Below are 14,599 nucleotides of genomic sequence, written 5' to 3'. Positions count from 1 at the left end.
TCAGTAATAAAATCAATGAACGAAAAGAATACTTGACCAAAGAGACTGGAATTATGAAAAAGAACCAGACAGAAATTCTGGAGCTGAAAAACTCAATAACTGAGATGAAGACTTAGTGAGAGAGCTCAGGAAGTAGGGTAGACCAGATAGAAGAAAGAATTCATGACTTGAAAACAAAAATCTAGAAATAACTCAGGTCTAAGAGAGATTGAGTTAAAAAAAAAATTAAAGAACTCTACGAGATCTAACTTTATTACAAAGAGCAATATAAGAATAATGGGTATACAGGAGGAGAAGGAAGGGAGAAGGGGCCAGAGAGCCTATTCAAACCAATAACTGATACTTTCCAAACCTATGGAAAGAGCTGGATCCTCAAATCCAAAAAGCTAACAAAACACCTAATTGTCTCGATGCAAAAAGGCCTTCTTCAAGACACATTATATTAAAACTGTCAAAAAAATTAATGACAATAAAAAAAAGATAATGACAAAGAAAGAATTCTCAAGGCAGCCAGGAAAAAAAAGACTGTAACCTATAAAGGAAACCCCCCATTAGATTATCATTGGATTTTTAAGTAGAAACCTTATAATCTAGGAGAGAGTGAAATAAATATTTGAAATATTGAAAGAAAGAAATCACCAGCAAAGAATTATATATCCAGCAAAGTTATTCTTTATGAATGAAGGAGACATAAAGGCTTTTCCACAAAAACAAAGGCTGAGGTAATTTAACACCAAAAGATCTGCCTTATAAGAAATGTTAAAAGGAGCTCTTCTACCTGAAACAAAGACAAAAGGATATGATACAAAACTATAAGATGACAGACAGAAGTAGGAAACTGCCACTGTATTCAGAATAGGGTATTAAACAATTATAAAGGTTAAAGGGGAGTATAAAAGTATTTAAAGAAAATGAAAACTTCTCTAATTTGAAAATGAACACATGGCATAAAAAGGGATAATTTGTGACAACAAAAATATAATGGAAGGGGGTAAAGGACTGAACTTGCATAGGTAAATGGAAATAAAATGCAATCAGAAGAAAAAGAATTATTGTATGTATAAAACTTTTATTTGAATAAATCTAATGGTAACCAAAAATATAAAAATCTACAACTGAGACACGTAACATAAAGAAAAGGAAAAAAAAAATCATAAAACACCACCAAACTAAACAAGGGAAAAGAAACAATGAAAATACAAAGCAACCAGAAAACAAAAGATGAAATGGCTATAGTAAGTCCTCATACGTGAATAATCACACTAAATGTAAATGTAGTATATGTTGTCTTTAGGAGACCCATCCCAGGTACAAACACAGACTCAAAACAACGGGGTTAAAGATGACACTCCAAGCATCCAGAAAAATAATGGGTGTAGCCATGCTTATATCAGACAAAATAGATTTAGGATAAAAAAATAAGGTAGCAAGAGACAAAGATGGACATTTTGTAATGAAAAAGGAGAAAATTCATCAAGACACAACATTTTTCAAAACATATGCACCCAACCTGGCTGCACCAAAATATATGAAACAAATACTAATAGACCTAAAGGAAGAAACTGACAAAAACACAGTTACAATAGGGACCTAAATACGCCATTGACGGCAATACATAGATCAACCAAACTGAAAGTCAATAAGGAAATATCAACCTTAAAGGACACAAATGGACATAACTGATATTTATAAAGGCTTACATCCCAAAACCACAGAATATATTTTTCTCAAGTACACACGGAACATTCTTAAGGATAAACCATATGTTGGGGCACAAAACTAGTCTCAATAAATTTAAGAAGATTGAAATCATACCAAGCATATTTTCCAACCACAATGATATAAAACTATAAACTGATGACAACAAATCTGGGAAAAACCACAAATATGTGAAGATTAAACAACATGCTACTGAACAAGAGTTGGGTCAAAGTAGAAATAAAAGAAGAGATCAAAAAATACACAGAGTCAAATGAAAATAACTATACAACATATCAAAATTTTTGGACTACAGTAAAAGCAGTACTAAGAGAGTTTACAAAATTACAGACCTACCTGAAGAAACAAGAAAAGTCTCAAATAAACAATCTGACACTTCACCTTAAAAAACTAGAAAAAGAAGAAAAAACAAGGGCCAGTCAGTAGAAAGAAGGAAATAATAAAAATTAGAGCATAATCAAATGAAATAGAGAACAAAATGACAATAGAAAAAAATAATGAAACAAAGACATGGTTCTACAAAAAGATCAATAAAATTGACAAACTTCTGGTTAGACTCACTAAGGAAAAAGAGAAAAGACTCAAAATCAGAAAAGAAAGAGAAGTTACAATAAATACAGGAATATAAAGGTTTATACAAGAACACTACCAAAGGCTTATATGCCACTGAATTCCATAACCTAGAATAAATGGAGAAATTGTTACAAATATATAAACTTCCTACACTAAACCACGAAGAACTGGAATCTAATTAGACTGATCAACAGCAAGGATATTGAAGCAACAATTAAAACCTTCCAAAAAACAAAGTCCACGACCAGATAGCGTCACTGGTAAATTCTACCAAATGGTCAAAGATTTAATACCTATCCTTCTCAAACTGTTCCAGAAAACTGAACTTATAACTCATTTTATGAGATCATCATTAACCTATCAAAACCCGGCAAGGACAACACACAAAAAAGAAAATTACTGGTTAATATCTCTGATGAACATAGATGCATAAGTCCTCCACAAAATACTAGCAAATCAAATATAACAATACATTAAAAAGATTATATATCACAAAAAAGGAGGTTCATTCCAGTGATGCAAGGATAGTTCAACATACGCAAATCAATGTGATATACCATCACAAAATAAAAGACGAAAATCATATGATCATAATAGATGCAGAAAAAGGAATCATCCATTTATGATTAAAACACTCAATAAAATGGGTATAGAAAGAAAGAATCTCAACATCATAAGGGCATATACAACAAATCCTCAGCTAATACACTCAACAGTGAAAAACAAGGACGTACACTTTCACCACTGTTATTCAACAGAGTATCATAATACCGGAAGTCCTAGCCAGAGCAATCAGGTAAGAGAAAGAAATAAAAAGCATCCAAATTAGGAATGAAGAAGTGAAACTGTTACTATTTGCAAATGACCTGATTCTATATATAGAAAAACCCTAAAGACTCCACTCAAGTCTATTAGTGATAATAAACAAAAACAGTAAAATTGCAGGTTACAAAATCGATGTAAAAAATCTGTTGTGTTCCTATATACTAACAATGAAATATGAGAAAAAGAACGAAGAAAACAATCCCATTTGCAATTGTAACAAAAAGGATAAAATACCTAGCAATGAACTTAAAGGAAGTGAAGGATCCATACACTGAAAACTGTAAGATATTGTTGATAAAAACTTAAGAACACAAAGAAATGGAAAGATATTCTGCATTCACGGATTAGAAGAATTAATACACTTAATATGACCATATTACCTAAAGCAATATACAAATTTAAAGCAATCCCCATCAAAATCCCAATGGCATTTTCAAAAAACAGAATAAAAAAATCCTCAGATTTGTAGGATAGCTAAAATAATTCCAAGAAAAAAGAACAAAGCTGGAACTATCACATTCCCTGACTTTAAATTATGCTACAAAGCTCCAACAATCAAAACTGAATGGTAATGGCAAAAAAACCCCGGCTACATGGACCAATGGAACAGAACTGAAAGTCCAGAAATGAACCCACACAATCACAGACAACTAGAATTTGGATGGTGTAGCAGCATATTAGTTTCAGGTGTGTGCACTATAGAACTGTACACCTGAAACTTACATAATGCCATTAACAAATGTTACCCCAATAAATTTAAATTTAAAAAAAGAACCTCAATATAGTTGAGTCAAATCAACATAAGAAACAAAAAGAATGATGGTTATAACATTATCTTATATTTAATAACATTGTAAAGTTTTTAAAATGTTTTTACATATTTCATTTGATTCTCATGATAACCCTGTGATATTGGCAGGAAACATAAAGAAGCTAAGTTAGGTTCAATTGTTTGACCAAGGCGTACTTAGTATAAATTTCAAAGACTGGCTTGGAGTTAGATTCTGATTTTTCTATTATATTATGCTGGTTGTTTATAAAATTTCAGTACAAGAATAAATATTAGTAATATGATTAACTCTTAATGATACAGGTATGAAATAACTAAGGTAAAAGAAATTACAACTAGGCATTTATGAAATGATTAGATTAGAAATCAGCAAACTAAGTATCCAGAGTGTAGAAGTACACAGTGACTACACAGATGGCCATATTACGTCTACCTCAACATAAACATAAAATGTCAGAAATACTACTTACTCCAGTAAGACACCCTCTCCTGCTCCCAAACAAGGCATGAGAAGGTAAAGGGAAACTCATATGGTCATGAAATCTAATATAGAATAAGGGCTGAAAAGGTAGAGAAATTGGGAAGAGATAAAGATCACCAACCTAGAATAGTAAATATGGTTCTGCTTTTAATATCTAAAAAGGTTTAGTTGCCAAGTTATTTTATTTTTATACTTTTACTTTTTAAAGAATACAAGTATTCATAAATATTTATTGTAATTTTGCCTTAAAAAGTTTATTAAATTCATTTTGTTCTAAACATCTTGAAAGGTTTTATCTGTGATTTTAGATGGTCAGAATGTGATTCCATCTTCTCCTTACACCCCTGCCATTATCCCTGTTAACTGAGTCAAATATCATTTTCTTTTTTTTATGTCTGTGCTGGAATATCTTTAACATCTCTTCAGAACTGGATGCTTTTTTAACAGGCTCAGAGCCTCTGCTTGGCAACAGTATCTAGCAAGATTAATATAATTTGAATTACATTTATTTTTAGTTTATACTCTATTTATGGCAAGCATGCTGGCATTTCATTTAGTGACAAAGATTCCTTTATAAAGGAAGCCAGAAAAGCAATGACTCAATTTAAGAAAAAAATATTAAATAAATGCAGGTAGTCACTAAAGAACTAAATTTAGGGCAATTTTCCTACTATCATCATACAAAATCTGCATAGCCACCCTGTGAGCAAGAGTTATTGCTATGTTCTAGAAGAAACTAGCTTTGAGAAAGCTGAACTGATTTGCCTAAGGTGTTATAGCTTTTAGTGCTTCAAGGGTCCAAAGAAGGAGAAGGGCAATATGGATCAAGGTAGTGTGAGCTTTAAGTAGAACTTAAAAAAACAAACAAACAAAAAAACCCTTAAAAATCATGAACCACAGGAGAGGAATAAGCATGGCACATATCTGGGGTGGAAAACAAATGAAATTCTCTAAGAAGTCTAAAAATGAAAGCAGTATTTTAGATAATGAAACATGAGTGCAATATGCAAAGTAAAATGAATGCCAGATTTATTAGAGAAAGGCGGGCCTATTATTACACCACCGTAAATTACCCACATGCTAACAAGTATCTCTACCATCATCTCTATATTAATAGTAATAGGTAGTTATTATTAATTCGAGCAATACTGTGAATGTCTACTATATGTCAGGTACTGTGCTAGGCACTACAGATACCAAAAGAGTGACCCTTTATTCTCAAGAAGCCTGGAGAAGAAAGAAAGATGTCAAAAATTATGCAACAATAAAAATAACTGTTGTAGGCACAAATGCTGTGAGAATCAAAAAGGAAAGAGTGCAAAATAAAGCAATGGTTAGGTATGGTGTCAAAGGGATAATTGCGCTAAATCCTGAAGATCAGACAGTTCATCAAAAAGTAGAATGGGTGACAGGAAATGGAGAAGAGAAGACATTCCAGTTAGAGGGACTGATGACAGGACATAACGAAGACGTTCTGGGGCTAAAATAGGAACTATATACCTACTAATATATACAGGTATATTAGTAGGTATATCTTATACCTCATAACATAATTGTATATTAGTCTATAATATACATATAAGTAAATATTGTGTATCTTATATACCTAACTGATAAGAAGAGTGTGCTATTGACAAAGAAAAAAAAAAGTGGGTTAGAGAAGCATAACAGGTTTGCATGTGTTTCCAACTTCTGATTCTTCCCCTTCCCTCATTCACCAAATCCAGCTGATTCTGGCTTCCATACCTCTTTTTTCCCATTGCACTGCCATCATTTATATTCTTATCCTTTCTAGCTTAGATGATTAAAAGTTTAATTATTCTCCCTTCCACCAATTCTCCCATCTTCAAACAATCCTGCCATATCAGTAGTCCTAAAATCTGCCTTTATCAGATTGCTTCATTGCTTAAAAAAACACTTTCAAAGGTCCCCACGTGCCAGGAATCCTCATCCATTTTGTAAAAAAACAGTTCTCACTTCTTGTTTATTTATATCCTTACATCATGTGTGAGGTACTAATTCAAGGCCTCCAAGGACTGGGAAGGGCTGCCTTTGCAGGCTCTGCCTCCCTTCCTACTGTGAATTCTCAGACTGGGCGTGGTAGTGTGGGTATCAGAGGCTAATGGCTTAAACACCTATAAATAGATCCTGGTTTACTTTTTTTTGACCCCTTGGCTTATAGGATGAACTCCAAAAACCTCATCCTGGCTTTCAAACCCCTTTATAATCTAACACTAGTTTACTCCTTTCTAACCTTACCATTTGCTATTCTTAGTCATGAACTCTCTGCTTCACACTCCCTGGGATGCTTTGCGAGCCTTGTTTCTAGGCCCATACATCTTTGGGTGTATCAATTTTTTAATGAAAATTTCCTTCTCTTTCTTCTCCACTTACCTGACTACATCCTTCAAAGTCCCAACTCAAGTGTTTCTTTCTTTGGGCCTACCTGAGGTTTAATTTTTTAACAGGTTTAATCTTCCTTTGAACTATTGGGTATATGTCGCCTTGTATTACTTTTAATCAACTTATGATTTCAACAAATATTCCCTAAGCACATATAGGTGTCAGACTACATGCCAGAGCATTGGGGGTCACACAAAGATGAATAATCTGTGGAAGGGGCTTATAGTATACATATGGCTAAGACAAGTAATTACGTCAGGGTGATTACAGTTCTATATTAGATATATAAACAAAGAGCTATGAGAGTATGTACATTATATTATATCTTCTGGAAAATGTAATGGAGAAGTCACTAAGGAAGAAGTGATGTTCGAGCTCAGTCTTAAAGGAAGAGTAAGTGTTTGCTTGGTAAAGGAAGGAAAGAACATATCAGGAAGATGGAAAAAACATATGGAAATAGAACATTCAAGAACTGGTGTACAGTATGTATGAAAGAGTGATAGACAAGGAGGCTGTTAGAGTGGGATGTTTAGATCATGAAGGTACATGTACAGCCTACTAAGCAGTATAGACTTTATTATTTGGGCAACGGAGAATCATTACAGGGTTTTATATGAGGCAGTAAAAGGATGAGATTCATGTGTGAGAAAAATTCCTCTGGTGATTACTGTATTGGATGGCTTCTAGAACCTAGAGAAGTGACAAAGGACTATCCTGAACTAATGCAGTAACAATGAAGATGGGGAGAAGGGGAGAGATTTGAGAAACGTTTAGGAGATTAAATGAGCAACAATTGGTGAAAACAGAGGAAAAGAGAGGGATAGGGTGGGGAGAGACTGAGGATTTTAATACACTGAGAAGGAGCCAGTAAAGTAGTAGAAAACACAAGAGAGTGGTTAAGACAGGCTCTAGAGCACAGGTGTACAGATGCATACTGAATAATAAAGGAAGGAGGTAAAGAATCACTGTCAATACAGATGCTGGTAAAAATTTGGGAAAAGGTGTTTTGAAAACAGAGTTTACTCTGTGAAGTAGAAGTTCAGTCAAAGGCTGAATGTAAGGGAATAGAGGACTGGGTGCTTAATGAACATTTTAAGTCTCATGAGAAACTTAGGTAAAGGAGGCTAACTAGGATCACACAGAAGAAATGTTGAAGTGTTAACAGCGCAGTTGAGGTTGGAAATGGTGAATCTATGGTGGTACCAATTTTCACAGCTATGAAATATCCCCTTGCTGCCTTCCCACCACCCAGCAACACAGTTGCCAAAATTAAGAATGAGAGGAGGAAAATAAATAAGAGAATGAGAGCAGGCCCAGTGAGTCAATCTGGGGTTGAATATTATGGGAGGAGGATCCTACCTGCCCATTATAAGTGCTTTGGGGGAAAGAACTTTGTTTAATGTTGCTGTGACAATAACAACTTTTTGTAACATAGAGCTTTATACATTCTATAAAACATTCAATATGTGTTTGTTAATTGACTAATGTGGAGTGATTTCAAAGAAAAAGACACAGAGGAAAGAAATTCAGGACTAGTTGCAATAAAAGGTTAATGATGGAAATAAATGACTTTAAAGTTATCATCAAAACACAGAGATAAAAGGATAAACTTTCCAAAAGTCGATATAAAGAGAGTGGAGCTGAGATCAAGCCCTGGAAATACTAGAGAACAGAAGACAGTATAACCATAGAAAGAAACAATAAAAAAAAAAAAAATCATTGAAAGAGCTATAGGACTGCCATGCTGTCATGCCGAACTTCCCCCAACAAATCTAGTCATTAAAAGGATGAGAAAGTTAAGGTAGAAAGTAGTGAAAATGCAATGCCAAACATGCCTATGGGAGTAGAGAACACTCGAAGCAAGTCTTAAAGAAATTTATGGGAATTTATTTAGCAATCTTCCCTCTGATCCATCTTAATTTAAAGAAAAGGTAGTTAAGACAACAGCAGCAGAAGCTTGAGTGGAGCAAGAGCCAGGACCAGTATATGAGTCTTATATAGGCCACACAAGCCCATCTCTTGCAGCAGAGGCCACTGAAGTGCTGGAAGGGGGACAATTCAATGTTGGAGGAGGTGGAACTGATGGCACTGGGGCACTAGAATCTCAAATCCCTATTCATATTTTTGTTCAATAAAGTTTATTTTTTTAATTTTTTTTAGGCGACGCAACCCTTGGTTGACCTCACAGATTCCAAGGACCTTGCCAGGTTATAATCCCTTATTATTATTATTATTTTTTACACCTACAGCACCTAGTCTTCCTAGGTGGTCTCCCATCCAAGTACTAACAGGTCCGACACTGCTTAGCTTCCAAGATCAGATGGGATCGGGCTTGTTCAGGGTAGCATGGCTATAGACAATGAAGTCTTTTTTTATACTTCGACCTCCTTAAATGCACCTATTATTTACTATTTTCATATTCAAGCTATTGTCTCCTCTGGCATTTCTATTTAGCTGGTCTACTACATTGTTTATTCTAAGTTATTTTTCTCTCTGGTTGCCTGGCTTCCCCAGATGTTTTTGTTACCTCAGAGGGGCTTAAATTTTGTTATTGAAGAACCACAAGTGCTAGCAGTCTCAAGAGAATAAAAGACAAAGCAGTCTCTAACCCTGTAGGTGGACAGCGCAGCAGGCAAGTCACCAGCCCTGTGGAGCACCAGGAGGAAGCCTCCCCGCTCTCAGGTCTCCTTACATCTCCTAGCCTCAGGGATAGGGAGATCTCTTCTCTCTCTCTCTCCCCGTCCCCTCTCCCCCCTCAGGAGTCCATGGATTTCTACCAAGCCAAGCTCTTTTCTGGATGTGTCATTCTTTTACTCACTCCCAAGGCTCCTGTCAAGCCCCTAAGGGCCAGTCTTGGGCCAGTTCTCCCTGACAGAGCTCCCATGGAGCCCAGGCTTCACTTGCACCTAACTGTTCATTGGATCCAGGAGTCATTTGACTCAAGGGAGGCATACAAAGGCTGGAATTACGAACAGAGACATAGTACAATTTCATTTTCCTAGACCTTCTCTGAAAAATAAGTCTTATTTACAAGCTAATGCTAAAAACACTCGAATCTCGGCAAATAAGTCAACATTTTAAAAAGCCTCTGTGTGTGAGATGAAAACTTCTGTGGTTTGTACTGTTATTAATTACTGCCCTAAATGTTAAACTCTGAGAAATCATGAAGCTCTTAATGTCAGGTGGATTTAAAGGATATTGACTAAATGGGTAAATCTCAAAATAATTGGTGTGTAAAAGCAGTCAGGCAAAAGAAGAGTACATACTGTATGATTCAATTCATATAAAATTCTAGGGAATGTGAAACTAATGTATTAGCGACAGAAAGTAGATCAGTGGTTGCCTGGGGACCAGGAAATTAGGTGAATGTGTTATAAAAGAGTACAAGGAGACTTGTGGAGTGATGAAAATGTTTATTTTGATTATGATAATGGTTTCAAAACTCATAAAACTGTACACTTTAAATATGTGTAGTTTATTTTATGTCAATTACACCTCAATAAAACTTTAAAAGATGTATTGACTGGGAAAAATATTTGCGACTTACACTGCATAAGGCTGATATCCTTAAATATAAAGAACATCTAAAAATAAAAACACCAAATGTAAAAGATATGAACAGCAAGTCACTGACCTTTTGTGAGTTTGAAATTTTCCATAATAAAAAACTTGTATAATTTTCAAAAAACTCTTAAAACACTATCCCTCACACTCATATAATTTACAGTTGAAGAGATACAGTTGAAAAGATACAATTCTAATTATGAAGCTATTGCAAGTTTAGGGCATACTGCAAAGTATGTTTGAGTGCTGATGGATACTGACCAATGGAATAATGAAAGCTGGGGTCGAGAAAATGAATATGAGCCTGGTCTTGAGGTGATGTGGGTTTGCGTAATTTTTTATGATAGACAGGGAAAGCAGAAGAGAAGAGTGTCCAAATGAAGGAAAATATATGAACAAAGGTGATGTAGTGGGGGAAAGATGAAGACAGCTTTTGAAAAGTACTCTTACTATAAATTCACGATTTCTAATACAACCATTAAAATCTCTTATCACAAAAAAAGTTATATGTTGCAGTGGAAAGAGCACCCAGGAAAGGAAATGAGATCTAATTCACTATATGAGTTTGGAATGAATCAAAATAATTAATGTTATTTATGCACAATATTCAATCTTTACCATATCTATGTTCTACCTATGTTAGTATTTTTCTCTAAACAGACTTGGTTTTCTACATAGCTTCATTCTTAGTAATAAGATCCTTAAAATATTACAATTTTTTTCTAATACACTAAAACATAGCTTTTATAACTTCAGCAGTATATTTATTCTTAAGTTATACTGAAATTCAGTTCTTTCACTTTCAGTTCCATCTCTTTTCACGTTTAACCCTTTTCTCTTTTAGAAAAAAAAAAAAGTTCAGCTTGCTGCCAGCATTAATTTAACATGCATAGGAATGCCACATTTTCTAGGATGTGATAAGTTTCCTCAATCAAGAATTACTGTATTTTGTAAATGGAAATAACACTACTAAAAACAATGCTACCAACCAAATGTCATTTGTTTCCAAAGACTATCAATATACTAGAGTGATGTGAAAATAATAATAAAAGCAAGATATTTCATGGCAAACTCTGGGGCCAGGTTTAGAACTGTAATCCGTGAGCTATCTCAGGGTAAATGCTATGGCTCCAAGTGCTGCTGGCAAGTAGTCTCAGGGCAAACAAGTAATGGGTTAAATTCTCAGTCTTTAAGCCTCCTATTCCTACCTCACTGATAAATGAGTTTGGAGTAGTGGAAGGCTACTAAAGGACTGTCTGACTAAGCCAAGTTCCTTGCCTATTCAGATTTATCAATTTTTAGCATCATTTGGAAAAATAATCTATGTTAGGAAATAACGTACACCAAACAAAAAGGCAATCCAACACATGAAAAGGTGAAAACAGCAAGTAACTTTCAATTAATTTTGAGAAATCCACAGACAAAAGAAATAGAACCTACAAAGAATTGGTAATTACTGAGAAAACAGAGAAGCCTAGTTCAGAAAATATAACTAATTATGTGTTTAAAGTAAAGAGGCAGGGTTGTGTAGTGAAAAGAAAAAAGATTTTTAGAGTTAGAGACCTTACTCTGAATTCCATACCTACTACTTAGATAACCTACCTAATTTCTTGGCACCTCACTTTCCTCATTTCTAAAATGGTGAAAATGGGTACCTGTCCTAGTTGTGAGGATTAAATGAGCCAGGACTTGTTAGTAGTCTGGCACATAGTAGGTGCTCAACAATTATTACTATAATGTCTATGACATTTTTGAATAAAACTGTTTCCTCTTTGAACCAGGCAAAACCAAGAAATGCTAGATTCTTTCAAGTTTACTGGCTTATAATATTCCTAGGTGATGTCGGGCTTTCTAACAATGATGGAGGGAGGCAGAAAAACATTCCTCATTAAGATAATTTTATGTGATGAAAACTTTGGCATCACATAAAATTCAGAAGTTTGAACCCTGGTTCTGCCACTGCTCACCAGATAAACTTCTGACCCTGACATTTTAAAACATACAAATCTGAATTTCTTTTAGTCGAGTTGGTAAAAACCCCATGTAGATAGTAAAAGGACCACCCCTCAAAGAAAGCTTTTAAATCTTTATTATAGGAAAGATTTTTATCAATACAAAGCTCTTTAGTTGTTTATTTCAACTTATTTTAATGTTAGTCAATAAAAGAAGGTAGTCATATCACTTTCTTTAGAATGTAAGCTTCCACAGTTAACAAGCAGAACTAATGTTTAGTTAACAGTCTAACATCATGTGGGTTCTTAAAATTTAAACTCCATTTAACACAAAATTTCTCATATCATTCATATTACTTGAGAGTTAATGTTTAGGGATGCTGTTCAATACCAATAAAGGTTCCTTTGTTTTCTATTATCAGTCCGTTTCTGAAAATTTCCTTAGAACTCTATTTCAAAGGAAGGGGAAATCCTCCAATCTGCTATCCGTATCAAGTGAAAGTAAATCCAGCAGTCAAAATCTGCCTAATCCAGAAACTATAAGAAGATCTGAGGAGTGAGGGAGAAGAGTTAGAACATTCATAGAAAATACTTAAATTCAACAAATATTTAAATAAATGAATGAATACCACATTTATATCGCTTAAATATATGCAATAAACAGTAAAAATCTATTGTATTGTTCTTACTTGAAAATCACAAACTTCTTATTTCTTACATAAAAGTAGTGTGGCCCAGGCATACTAAGATATAATTTTCTCTTATTCTTAAAAAGCTAGGACTTGGCATCACATAAAATTCAGAAGTTTGAACTCTGGCTCTGCCACTGCTCACCAGGTAGCTGGAGGCAAGCTACTCCTCAACAGCCTATTTCTTTCTCTAAAAAGGCAATAACACCTACCAGCCCCACAGAGCAGGGAAAGGATGAAATTGATTAGCGCTTCATTAAGTAGCCTCATCTTTGGGCTCTTTTACCGCAATCCCAATGTGCCAACTCCCTTAAACTTTTGTTTCCCACATGTTCTTCCTCTCATGCCTTCTTAATTGTTCCTATTACTTGTAATCTCCTCCTCTAGACCTCTCTTTAAAACCTGGTTGTGTCCTATCCTCTGAGATACCTGTGCAGGGTCCTCACCAGGCAATGTTATTACTCTCTCCATCATGTTATCCATTGTGGTTTGTTTTTGTTCTTATTAAACTACTAATCACAATGTAATAAGTAAAAGGTTGCTCTTATTTTTGAGTGCTATGTCACACGTGGTAAGTGCTTTCTATTTATTTCCCCATGTAATTCACAACCACCCTGGAAAGTAACTACTATTATTCTTTGTTTTATCAATAAGTAAGGCTTAGGGAAGTTAAATAACTTGCCCAAAGTCACTCAAACAACAATACAAATCATCACTACTCCTATAGTAGGACTGGGATTCAAAGCCTGGTCCCTGGCTCCAAAGCCATTCTGCTGCCTTTGGTGGGGAACTTATACTTCTTATGCCTTTGTAGCCTTAGGAAAAAAAGTACACCACCTAGCATGATATCTGCACTGAACATATGTTTGGTGAGTTTAAAAAGGCAGAGAACAAATCTATTTACTGAGTTGCCTATTATGTGCAATTAATTTGGACCTGGAGATACCACAAGGTTTTTACCCTCAAGGAGCCTATAGAGTCAATCTGTTGTGGGAGAGAGAAGTAAACAGGTGATTGTTTACCATACAGAGTATGGTACATGCTATTTCTGTAGACAGTTTATTGAGAAAACATAGGATCAGGCAATGAAACTACACTGAGAGGAGGAAAACAGTCAAGAAAGCCTAAGTTTCTGCTTTTCCCTTTGAAACCATAATCAATCAGGGTTCCACTAGACTGGCATTCTAGCCACTAGCATGGCAAGGATTAATGTACTTCTTTTTAAAATTACTTTATATCTACATTCATATATCTATTTTTATCTCAAATTACCCATATAGTTCAAATAAGCCTCAAAAAACACATTTAAAAATCTATTTAAAGGATGATCTGCTTTCTAAATATGTTCAATTTATATGGCAGTACATATTTTTCTCTCCGTATTTTTTATAGATGGAAAAGCACTCAATGAAAAAGGCAACTGGTTACATCATAACTGGCTAGTATTAGAAGTGCTTGCAACAAAACTACGATCTAGGATTTTTTAACTCAGAAGAACAAGGTGCATTTCAAGCAACCATTACATAAACACCATCTATCTTCGAGAACATTCTACTCCAAAGTTTAAAACAAAACAAAACAAAAAAAACCCTTCAGGTTTTGT

General features: G+C 34.6%; 1 protein-coding gene and 1 pseudogene across 5 annotated transcripts in view; both read right to left on the bottom strand.

The window, feature by feature from the left end:
- The window catches only part of SLC12A6 (solute carrier family 12 member 6), an 83,205-nt gene that overhangs the window by 48,149 nt on the left and 20,457 nt on the right, over nucleotides 1-14,599 (bottom strand). The window lies entirely within an intron of this gene.
- LOC118600478 lies at nucleotides 9,032-9,149 on the bottom strand (annotated as a pseudogene).

The sequence above is a fragment of the Rousettus aegyptiacus genome, unplaced genomic scaffold (assembly GCF_014176215.1).
Source record: "Rousettus aegyptiacus isolate mRouAeg1 unplaced genomic scaffold, mRouAeg1.p scaffold_m13_p_3, whole genome shotgun sequence".
In the NCBI taxonomy this organism is placed as follows: Eukaryota; Metazoa; Chordata; class Mammalia; order Chiroptera; family Pteropodidae; genus Rousettus; species Rousettus aegyptiacus.
The sequence above is the reverse complement of the archived record's forward strand: the minus strand, read 5'-3'. Positions and strand labels throughout refer to the sequence as shown.